This window comes from Uranotaenia lowii, chromosome 3 (assembly GCF_029784155.1).
Source record: "Uranotaenia lowii strain MFRU-FL chromosome 3, ASM2978415v1, whole genome shotgun sequence".
Classification (NCBI taxonomy): domain Eukaryota; kingdom Metazoa; phylum Arthropoda; class Insecta; order Diptera; family Culicidae; genus Uranotaenia; species Uranotaenia lowii.
The window spans coordinates 69,329,720-69,342,650 of NC_073693.1; the positions used below are offsets into that span (position 1 = coordinate 69,329,720).

At 33.9% G+C, this 12,931-nt stretch overlaps 1 protein-coding gene across 1 annotated transcript in view; it reads right to left on the reverse strand.

The window, feature by feature from the left end:
• LOC129752269 (zwei Ig domain protein zig-8-like) overlaps positions 1–12,931 on the reverse strand; it is a 359,099-nt gene that overhangs the window by 250,256 nt on the left and 95,912 nt on the right. The window lies entirely within an intron of this gene.

The following is a 12,931-nucleotide window of genomic DNA, read 5'->3' on the forward strand; positions in this document are numbered from 1 at the left end:
TCACAGATTTGAAGAGCAGCCTCTGCTAATTGTTTGTTTTGAATTGGCCTTCCGGTGGAAAAGACGGAATTGGCCTAGCAAGCGCAGATTTTGAAGCAGCTTCTGCTAATTATGTTTTGATTTGGCCTTCCGGTGAAAATACTGGCTTAGGAAGTGCAGATTTTTAAGGCAGCTGCTGTTGGTTTTTTGTTTTGATTTGACCTTCCGGTGGAAAACGACGGATTGGCTAAGGATGCGCAGGTTTTTAAAGCTACTGCTGCTGATTGTTTGTTACTGAAATTTCATAAATTTAAAAAGCCTGTGCTAAAGATGGAATGTAAAATTGAGTTGAAGGACCTGGCAAACTGGCAAGCTTTGAGGGCCCATTTAAATAGTGAAATCGTGAAAATTGTGACCTACATTTTTTCCGAAAATCGCAATGCATGGAATTTACGTAAGAGACACAAAGTATTTCAACATTTCAATTTCTACCACAACTCTTCTCGATATCGTCTTTAAAACACTTGACACATTCCACCGTAACGTGAAATCGCTTTTCCGGACTTTTCTGCACTGTTATCGTTCTAGAAGTCGACCGATTTACTTGAAAATAATAAAATTGTAGCAAACGGTCGCAAATTGAATTTCCTTCAAAATGAATATAATTTGGTCATTTTAAAATTTAAGTTGTTTTTGTTGTGATTGATTACTTTTGTGACGTGAATTCACGCTAGAATTAACCATTTCGGACTTTAGTACATACATCCTTGAATTCCTGTTCTCTCTGTGGAAATAGAATATCGGTGTCTTCGAATGAGTTGTAAAGAAAATAATTACCCACAATTTTATGTACAGAGCTTCTCGATTGAACAACAATGAACGAAGTTATGCTGATTTGAAGTTGTGACGTGAATTCACTCAGTTCAAACAAAACAGGGTAGTTGACTGAATTCACGTCACGAAATATAAAGTTATACTATGGCTATACTGAACCATTCTTTGGAGTCTTCAAATTTTATGTAGACTTTCAAAAACGATATTTTGTTGTTCCGACTTTTACAATCATAAATTTTTAGTATCTGCACCTAACTTTTTCCTTATTTTGATTGGCACTTGAATAGCAACATATTGAGGTATCATACACTGCCGGCCAAAAGTTTGGGATCACCCACTAAAAAACATGCAAATTTTTATCGTTCATATCTCAGCCGTCTTAGGACATATTGAAAATCTTCTGATCTCATTTGAAAGATAATGAGCAATAGCTATCTCGGAGGTATTTTGCCCAAATATAATGTTTTAGTTTTGAACTTAAAACTTAACCTAAAGTTATAACATTTTCAAAAAATCGCACTCAATATTCAAAGCCGATCATCTCGGGATAGGGTGGACCAAATCTCAAAATTTGAGTGGCATTAGAATCCCTATTCTTTACTTCTCAAAACACAATCAAAAAAATTTGAGAAAAAAAATCAAGAATGTATTTTTAATTTATAAAATAGACACTTGTGTTATCGTCCAAAAGTTTGGGATCACCCCTTTGTATGGTGAGTTTGGGATCATTCTTATAAAAACATGCAAATTTATTTTATTCATATCTTTCTCATCTAACATCCTATTGCAGATCTGAAGGGTTCATTTGGAAGCTTAGGAATTGTTGTTTTTTAATAAATTCATTCAAAAATTATATTTTAAGGTGAGAACTATAAAAAAAATCCGGGAACTTTCAAAAAAACAATTAATTTTAGATGATTTTTTTATGGTTATCACTTCAAAATATAATTGGGCAAAATACCTCCGAGATAGCTATTGCTCATTATCTTTCAAATAAGATCAGAAGATTTTCAATATGTCCTAAGACGGCTGAGATATGAACGATCAAAATTTGCATGTTTTTTAATGGGTGATATATACTGTCTTTATTTAAAGATTTACCAAAAAAATAATTTTTTTTTTCAATCTTTTTGCATTTTTATTTGAAAATAATGAACTTATTAAAAAATCAACTAAATTATGCTCGATTTGTCAAAATCCGACCATCTGGAGGGCCAAAACAGCTTTCAGAGCACATTTTCATATACCATTTAACGAAAAATCAAATTTTGTGACGTGAATTCACTCATTCGCGCTGTTGTAACTCAGCTAGATTCCAACCAATTTCTATAAATCTTAGTGTTTCAGAATCGTCTTATCATTTTTGAAGAAAATCTCATTTTTTTATTTAAAAAAATGTCAAAGTTTTCTCGTAAAATTAAAAACTTCCCTTTTTTTGTGACGTGAATTCACTCGTTTGCGACTGTTTTTGTTCGCTTTTCAAACCAACTATATTGGATATAAACAAATTATTTTTTCTACAAAATGAAGCCGTGTTTTTTGGCTTCTGAACATACTAAAAATATTTCCGAAAAAAATCATCCATATATTAAAATTAATGATTTTGTAAAAGTTGTCAAAAACACTACTTTTTTCAACAAAAAAACTGATTTTCAAAACCATCTAACACATGTGTAAAAAAACTTTTTTCTCTTTTTTCGTTGGTTTCGTGTGATTTGAATTATCAAAATTATAGACAATTTTGAGATTTTTTGATACGCGAACGGATAAAAATCACTTTTGAGCGGTACAAGCGCGTGGAATGTGTCACTTAGATTTCGTATCTTCTCAGAAAATCCACCTTAACACTATTTGGTTCATAATTTGAAAATACCAGAAAACCCTTGATTTTCTATTATAAATTTTAATTTCCTTTATCTTTAAAAATTAAAAATTACATGAAAACGTTTCAAATAAATTCTTATTGTAAGTTCCCATAGTATTTCGTCATTGTTTATCTATATATATAAAAAGCAATTTCTGTATGTTTGTTTGTTTGTTTGTTTGTTTGTTTGTCCTCTATAGACTCATCCGTTTTAAGAGCTAGAGGTCTGAAATTTGGCATGGATGCTCATTAGGACCAGGAATGATGAAAAATGTTTTCAGATTTTCGGATGATCCCTTCTGAAGGGGGTCGTCCATACAAGACAAATATTGTTTTCGCGGTATTGACGTTATTTTTTGTAGGATTATGTTGAAAATTCGCATATGAGTCTTTTGAAAAACGAGCAATCGATTTCAGGTATCAAATTTTGTGTAAGGGGTCATCCAATGGGGTCGTCCATATTAACTGTTCGCTGTTTTTGCGATATTGACGTTATTATACATTATATTCGGCTGAAAATTGGTACACGATAGCTTTGAGTGACGTGGAATCGAATTGAAGTATCAAATTTAGTGTAAGGGGCCGGAAAAAGGGGTCGTCCATATTCACTATTCAGTATTTTAGTAATATTGTCGTTATTATACATCGGATTGGGATGAAAATTTGCACATACGAGTTATAACAAACAAACAATTGATTTTACTAATCAAAATTTAAGTCAGGGTCGTCCAAAGGGGTCGTCCATATGAACTATTCACTGTTTTTGCGATATTGGCGTTATTATACAACGGATTCAGATAAAAATTGGTACACGAGAGTTTTCAGGGACGGGCAATCGATTTCATGTATCAAATTTAGTGTAAGGGGCCGGCAAAAGGGGTCGTCCATATTAATTTTTCAGTATTTTTGCGATTTTGTCGTTACCATTCGTCGGATTGAGATGACAATTTGTATATAGAGTTATTGGAAACATACAATTGATTCTAATTAACCCAATTTGGGCTAGGGATCGTATATAAAAATAATTACTGTGTTTGCGATATTGACGTTATTATTCATCGCATTGGGATGAAAATTCGCACACGGTTGTTTTCAGGCAGGCAATCGATTTCAGATCATAATTTTTTGCCAGGGGTCCACGAAAGGGGTCGTTTGTATTAATTATTTTTCGCTGTTTTTAGCGAAATTGACGTTTTCATGCAATTGATTTGTATAAATTTGCACAAAGGGGTTTAACTTTTTGGCAATAATCGCGTTGTTATGCAACGATCGAGTCAAAATTTATACACCGTCAATTTTGTTGGGACCGTCAATTGATTTCTGATTTCAAATTTAGTAGCAGACGACAGAAAAAAGCGATCGTCCAACATTTTTGCAAGCATTACTTAACAATCAATTCAGAAGTGCATCTGGAAAATGCTTGGCAATTGACTTTCATACAAACTATTTACTTTCATACTGACATATTCCAAGTTAAAAGCGAAACGGAGTTCGTATTGGATCAGCTAGTTATCCATATAAATAACCTTTGAACTTGATTGACCAGAAATATTAATTTTTCAGCAATTTTCTTAAACACCTGTAGGCGCATTTATTTCGATAAGCGCATATAGCAACACTTCCCCCTACCTACTTTTGGAACATACATCTACAACAAGCTAGAGCGATATGGTTAATGGTTATATTCTACGAGAATTTTGATGAAGACCAAACAAGGGAAAACTATTCCCTATGGGAGTAAACGAGTTTTGGGGCAGGTGCTTTGCTGGTTGAAAACATTCCCGGGAAGAGTTTGATTTATGATGTTTGTTCACCACACTACTAGTTACCTACAACCTACTGGCTCCAGCTGGTTGCTTCCATTTTCATTGTTGGCAGCATCAGCGGCGTTGGCACAGATGTGTCACCCTCGTTAACAAATTGGTTCAGCATAAAGCAAGCAAAAAACTAGAGTTTTTCACTAGCTGGAACCCTCGGTACTGGTTTGAGAGCTTTCGCTATCTTATGACACATTGATAACGCTTACCACTTTTGAAAAACTTTGGTTGTCTGATGTATTGTGAACATTTTTTGTGTAACTTTTGCTGTCAAAATGACAAATTTGATGTTTCTGGAGAGATTTCCTTCATGGAATATTAAGGGGTATTCTTCTGGGATACATGTCTCAATTTTCTGTGGTGATGCAACAAGCTATATGTTTATTTTGTTTGTGTATACATTTAATAAACTTAGAATAATTTTTGTTTTGTTTTAATACTTATCAATTCTGAATGTTCATATTATTTGACTAACTCAACGTATTAAAATCTTTGAATCAATTTCATTGAAAACAAGCAGAACATCAGAACATCAACGAATTACAATTGAAGAGAGAATGAAGGTATTTTTTCTGAGCTCTTGCAATAAAACGCCAACAAAAAGTTCTGAAAAGTTGAAAATTTCTCAAACCCATTAAAATGAAAGAAACTATCGAGAATCTAGAATTTTCATCTTGTTCGGTGATTCATTGCTGGCACAAACGAGCTGACAATATTTTTCCTTCTTTACGTCGAGTTCAAATCTCAATCACAGGACGAAAACTCAACTTTCGGGAAACCATTGATCGTTGGTGGCCATCTGTTCGGTATTGGTTTTGTAGAATGGCTGTTGTTGAAAAGTTATGAAGTTTTTTTTCGTGGATTCCCGTTGCACCGAAATAGCATCTGGCTGAAAGGAGGGTGAAGACACTTTTAAAAGTTTTTCAAAACTAACCTAAAACTTGAATTCAAATATCAATTTATCATCTGAAGTAAGGAACGTTTACCCTTTGGTACGTGAAGGTACGAATCGATTTTAATTTTTTGGCAACTCTTTTTGGCTGTGATTTCCTATAATCTTGTGCAAATTTGACCATCAACTGAAATTGAAAAGTTTATCGGTTCGAATGATGTTTTTCTGGTTGAAGCCTGTTTGTGAGTGCCAACAGGAGAATAAAATTTTTTCGACGGATGAAGTTTGATTGATTAAATTCCAATTCGTTTCAGGGGGTTGGGGCTGTAAAAGTTTCATACCCAACGCCGGATCGGGTATGGCAATGGGAGGGCTATTGCCCTGGGTTTCCGCAGCGAAGGGAGGGAGATAGAAAAAAAAGTTTAACATTACTTTAATCATACTTTTTAAAATTATAGAAATCAAGGAAAAAAACTAGAAGATTGGAGATATAACACCAAAGGGAGCCCCCTGAAAGAATATCTCGAATAGTTACACTGTAATAAAAGTTAAGGGGGCTCTCTAGAATTATTATTTCTGAATTTCCCGCAAATAAGCGGGGTAACCAAATCAGGACATTTTTTTGAAAATAAAATCTGCACATTTGATTTCAAACTTTTCAACAGAAAATCCAAGCAGAATCCAGTGATTATTCGAAGAAAATTCAAAAAGAAAGTGAGAAAAAACACCTTGAGTTTTCATTTTTATTTATCAAACACGTCAAAAGCTTTCGTACCGTTTCTCAAACTCACGAGAACAATAATTTGGATATAGTTTGGGCACCGACACAGCTTAAAAGCTTTTTTTAATGTGAATATACTCAGCAAAAAAACGGACTTGTTTTTGGTTTTGTCAAAGAATATTAGATACTAGCTGATCCCATACGAACTCCGTTTCGCTTTCAAGTTGGAATATGTCATGAAAAGTTTGTATGAAAGTCAATTGCCAACCATTTTTCAGATGCACTTCCGAATTCATTGTTGAGCAATAATTCTGTCCTCTGCTATTAAATTTGAAATCAGGAATCAATTGACTGTGCCAAAAAAAACACCGTGTATAAATTTCGACTCGATCTTTGCATAACAACGCTATTATTGCCAAAAACTCCTTTCTGTGGCTTCTTACAATCTTTGATATCTGAAATCAATTTTTTCTTCCCTCAAAACCCCTGTGTGCCAATTTTAAAAGCAATTAATTCATTGCATAATAACTTCAACATTGCTAAAATCAGTGAAAAATTAATAAATATGGATGACTTCTTTCGTCGACATCCGGCGAAACATTTGACATCTGAAATCGATTTGCCGCCCCTGAAAACTATCGTGTGAAATTTTTTATCCCAATCTGACTTTTAACAACGACGATAATGCAAAAATATTGAATGGTTAATTTGGACAACCCCCTTTACCGGGCCCTTACACTTAATTTAATACCTGAAATCGATTGCTAGTCCCTCAAAACTCTCGTGTACCAAATTTCATTCAAATCCGGTGTATAATAACGACAATATCGCAAAAACATGAATGCCATGTGAATGGTAAAGTGTCTTTAATAAAAAAAAAAGTGAATAGTTAATATGGACGACCCCTTAGGCCGACCCCTGACTTTAATTTGGATAAGTGAATTCAATTGTTTGTCCCAAATAACACCTTTGTGCCAATTTTCAACCCAATCCGATGTATAAAAACAGCAAGATGACTAAGATATTGAAAACTTAATATAGAAAAACATTTCTTAGGAAGCTTGAATAGATTTGGCCTAATAGATTTATCTTCAAAAGATTAAACTGCTTTTTTATCTTTTCCATCCCTTATCTAATGAAAATATCTGTTGAAGATTATCTCACTTTTCAATATGGATGATTTTGTTGAGCATGTTGAAAACTCACTTTGCATGTTTTCAATTGCATGTGGGTTTTTTTTTCGCTTTTCAATTTCGCACTGTTTGATTTAGTTTACCTTAAATGTTGGAAGTTCCACTAATAGCTTTTTGAAGTTATTGAAAACAAATCATTTCGAAAACATCATTTCTATATTATGAGAAAGGTTTTTTTTTTAGTTTTGTTTTTTTCATGGGCACAAACATCCCATTAATAGATGGTAGAATCGACCATGCACATTGGTCATCAATGATAACTCAAAAGTTAGAAATTGATCAGTGAAATCGAATTGGATACAACTCAAAACCTCAAATTTTATTATCTTATCAATTTTCAAATCTCCCATCAAAATTCCAATTGAAGCATTAAAATCGCAGCCTTGAACTTATAAACTCTGAATCTAAAATTTTTTTCTTTCTATATGAGGAATTCCAAAAATATAAAAATGGTTGACCTTCAAAGCCCCCCATCAGCGGTAAAGAGCACTTTGAAAGCCACTACTGTTCTAGTCAATATTTTCCTAACAGGCGAGTTGTATTTTTCGATCAAAATGTAGGCTTATAATTGTATCCAAATATCTCGTACCGGTAGCATGTGCTTTGAACAGTAGAAGGTACAAAAAACACGCGCCAAAATTTTCACTTTCAAATTTTTAATGCTCAGCAAGCTTCGATTTGCTATCCAGTACATGTGAGCTCTGGATGGTCGTTTCTAATAGCCTGCCTTTGGTGATGGTGAAAATAATCCCGCCAACGAAACGAACGGAAACGAAAGTCGGTTCAAAAAATGGGTGCCATGACTTTCGGTTCGGGGGAATAAAACCGTTGTTGTATGGACGACCGCCTTCAAAAGGGGTCATCCGAAAATTTAAAAACATTTTTCATCATTCCTGGTCCTAATGAGCACCCATGCCAAATTTCAGCTCTCTAGCTCTTAAGGCAGCTGAGCCTATTGAAGACAAACATACAAACAAACAAACAAACGGAAATTACTTTTTATATATATAGAAGATTCCTTAAATGATCATACCTATTTTCAAAAGTAATTTAAAAAATGAAGGATGATAGGAAAAAAGCTATTTGCATATTTGAATTCAGGGCATCCTAAATTATTATAATAAGTGCTTAATATCTTTGCACTTTGGAAAAATGGAAATTGGGGAACCAAGTTAGCCTTGCTCGAATACGGTCGCATATTTTTCCGCGGTCGCGTTTTGTTTCGTAAATTCTCGGAATAATGAAGTTTTACTAATTTAAACAGTGCAGTGAAATCAATCTATCCCCGACCGGAAATATTAACGTTCATGGCTTCGACGACCAAAGAAATCAATTCTTGCTAGTAACCATTTGTGTTATTCTGAGGACGAAATGCACGTTTGAGTTTGTGAAGAAAAAGGTTTTTTTTCAATACTGGCTCGAGTAAGGCCGTTTTATTTTTCGCGTCGCGTTCTGCTAACCATCATAGACAACGAATTTGTGAAAAAAATTCGTGTGAAAACTGGCTCGATTAAAAAGATGCATTTGTCTCAGCAACTTGCAAGTGCAACTTGTGCATTTGTCTGAGCCAAGAGGAAGAGGCATATTCAGATTTTGTGAATTGTGAAGAATGGCTAATTAATTTGAAACAAAGATTCATTTGAAGTTATTTTGTTCTGGTGATAAAGAGGGATGAACTACATATATACAATGTGTTTCATAAACATTGTAAGTTTGTGTTTTGCGTCAGCACGTCCAACAAAGAAAAAGAAATTAAAGGGACGACAGCGTTGGTGACCATTTTTGCGCAGATTGCTTTGATTTCTTCAAGAGGAAAGCAAAATGCTGAAAAAGAAATGTAGTCTAACAAAGGAATCAGCTAAGTAGAACTCTAAGCATTTGTTTCATGTTTATATATTCATATCTATGTAGGGGACATAAGGGCATGTTGGCCACACGAGGCAAAATGGGCACTGTCAGTTTTGGAGAAATTGCATTTTTGAGTCTTTTTTCAAAGCACATCTTATTTTGGAGTTCATTTCTCATTTAAAGTCTTATAAAACACTTGGATTTTCATTTGGTAAATAAATGATATTTTGGAAAATAACATGGGTAAATAACATTAGTTTCGATGTGAGGAAAAATTAATTTTGAAGCAACCTAAAGAAACAATCATAAGAATATGAACGAATGGCATATTTTCTGTTTTGCAACCAGTTATTTTTATAATCGATAGTCACTTACAACTCATACCAGAAGCCTTTTAGTATGAAATGGCTACTTTTGAGCGAAAGAAACGTTAATTAAACGAAATACATCAAATTCAGGATGATCTTACCCCGTTCGAACATGTATTTTTGCTATTTATCATATATATTTTTCAAGTGTCTAACATCCCACTCTAGCCATCTATGAAATAAGTCTCAAGTATTTACTTTACTTTTTTTTTTAAACCACGCGTGAGCTGAAGGAGTTTGTCTTGCCCTTATTCCTCCTACATATGTATATTTTAAATCTAATTAAATAAAATAGCTTAACTCTATCAAGGGGTGTTAGAGGGGGGTTGGACAGGACATCAGACGATCGGAAGACTGATATACAATGGATTGTGGAATTAAGCCAGCCGGAGTATCTCGGCAAATAGGGAATAATGAGGCGGATATTTCGGTACCATTTCAGGATTCTTTATTTGTTTCAAACAGTTGGAAGGGAGTGAGATGAGTCAAACCTGTCCCAAGCCAGTGGTAACGGACCCCTTGGTTGTGCTGCAATTATTGTTGATGAGTTAAGCATGAACAGTATTTGAATGTGCGATCGAGACTTCCCGTACCGACTCGGGTCGAAAGACCTATCAGCCACTGGTGGGTTCTCATACATACTTTGGAAAAATGAAAATTGTGTGGCTTCGTGTAATTTATCAAGCTCTTGAATTTGAATGTGAAGTTAATCATTGAAAAGTACAATATTTTTTTGAGGCTGCAATACTCGATTTTTTTTTTAAATATAATGTAATATAAAGTAGAGGATACTAGGTTTACGATTTTATGCTATTTGCATTGACTAAAGTGAGCATTGAACACTTTTCACATCGCTTCCAACGTGTTGATGTATAAAATTGGTATTCGATGATTTTGAAGTAAAAATGGTTTGTTTTAAATTCAGTTACACTTCCTATAGATATTCAGCTTTGGAGTGTCAATATGACACAATTGGATGGAAGTTTGGCGGCTTGTAATTTTATTCGGATGCCTCAAAATAAAACAATTTCTTCGGGGATCCTAAATTATTTCTTGATATCTTTAATTTTGCATCATTACTTTTTATATGGACGCACCCTGAAAGCCCAGGAAAAAAAACTCCCCAATCAGGCCTTAAACGTGAATGTGACACTTCTCGCATAAAACCGCTCTATATCTCTCTTGTTTCAAACCCGATTTTTACAAAAAAAATTATTTTTAGATTTCTCGTAATGTAAGTCATATATGTTTTTCAAACAATATTCATCTTATCACTTCATTTTCGTTACTTTAAGTAGATCAGCTATAGAAGGCTTGAAAAAATTTCCTTTAGTGTCCGAAAAAACTGAAGTTAGAAGCTATACGTTGCCCATAAGGATATTTATAGTTTTTGAAATTTTTCAGAATAACGACCCCAAATGTGATAAAGTTGTGTAAAAACCAAACTTTTCAATCAATAAACCGTCAAAATTAATTAAGTCACATCAGATAAATTTTGAAACGAGAATTGAAAAGTTGACATATTTTTGCATTTTCGGATTGTCAAAATGCGAAACACATAATTTAAAACGAATTTCCAAAGGTAGCTGTTTTACAAATTTTTTGTCAATTTGCAATTTTTTTTAGATTTTTTTTGCACTAACCAAAAATTTGGCACTGGATCTCGAATATATTTACTCAAGATATCCTCAATAAATTTCATAACGATAATAATGATTGCAGAAGTACTGCGATACTGTACAAAAGTATGGAAAACATATTTGTAGTTTATTTATTATTTCTAGTGTAATTACGAGATTTTAAAATATTTTTTTTTAAATTGGTTGGGAAACAAGAGAGATACATATATTAGTTTAAATCAGAAGTGTCAAATTGACACTCCTGGGACTGTAACGAGTAAAAATTTCAGGGACGGATGAGGGTCAATAAAAACCCATTCCTAAAAAATATAGGTTTTTTTGATTGGAATTCCTTACTCACAATAAAAAATATGTTTCAATTCGTGAAGGTTATATAAAGTCGTTAAATCAAATGCCTCTAGCATAGAGTGATGTTGAACTTAATTTCGCCGTGTGCCAAAATAACAAATGTAGCCATTGAAATTTATTGATTTTATTTATTCTCAGTGTTACGAATTCACCAAATATTTTATTTAATTTTTTTTATTCAATTGGATTTATCTTATGCATATCCCTTATCTCATCGCTAATTTTCTTTTTATTTCTAATTCAATTAAAACTTTTCACGCATCAACTTTTTTTTCTCTCTAAAATAAAATTTTACTGACAAAATATTTAAATATTTATAAATTTTTCAAACATCCCACATTCAAATTAAACATTGCATTTTTAACACAAGCTTTCAAATCTCAAATTTGAATTTTTTTTTCTGCATGTTTTTCATCTAATCCGAAATTATGATTCACAAAAGCCTTCTCAATCTGTGCTTTTCCTGTCGCTTTGTTTTCGTTTACCAGAGCTGGGACAATCCAAAACCATTCTTGGCAACAGTTTTCCAAAACTGTACTTTTCTTGTCACTCTGTCTCTGTTAATGAGAGCGGGAATAATTCGTAACTATTCTTAGAAACAGCCTTCCCAACCAGAAGGCCGAACAAACTAAACAATCAGCAGCAGAAGCTTTTAAAAACCAAATCAAAATAAAAAATCAGAAGCAACAGCCTTAAAAATCTACGCTTCCTAAACCAATTCTGTCTTTTTCCACGGGAAGGCAAAATCAGAGCAAACGAGCAGTAGAATCAGCCTTAAAAATATGTAATTTCTAAGCCACAAACCAAAACATACAACCAGCAGCAGCAGCCTTAAAAATCTGCGCTTCCAAAGCCATGCAGTCATTTTTCCACCAGAAAGTCAAATGAAAACAAACAATCAGCAAAAGCAGATTTAAGAATCTGCGTTTCTTTAGCCATTCCGTCTTTTTCCACAGGAAGGCCAAATCATAGTAAACAATCAACAGAAGCTGCCTGGAAATCTGTGCTTTCAAATCCATTCCGTCTTTTTACACCGGAAGGTCAAATAATAACAAACAATCAGCAGCAGCAGCCTTTAAGATCTGAACTTCCTAAGCCAATTTTGTCTTTTTCCACCGGATGGTCAAATCAAAGCAAACAATCAGCAACAGCAGCCTTGAAAATCTGCGCTTCCAAAGCCATGCCGTCTTTTTTCACCGGTAGGCCAAATCAAAACAAGCAATCAGCAACAGCTGCCTTAAAAATCTGTACTGCCTAAGCAAATTCGCCTTTTTCCACCGGAAACCCAAATCAAAACAAACAATCAGCAAAAGCAGACTTAAAGATCCGAACTTCCTAAGCCAATTCCGTCTTTTTTCCACCGGATGGTCAAATCAAAGCAAACAATCAGCCGAAACAGTCCTAAAAATCTGCGCTTCTAAAGCCCA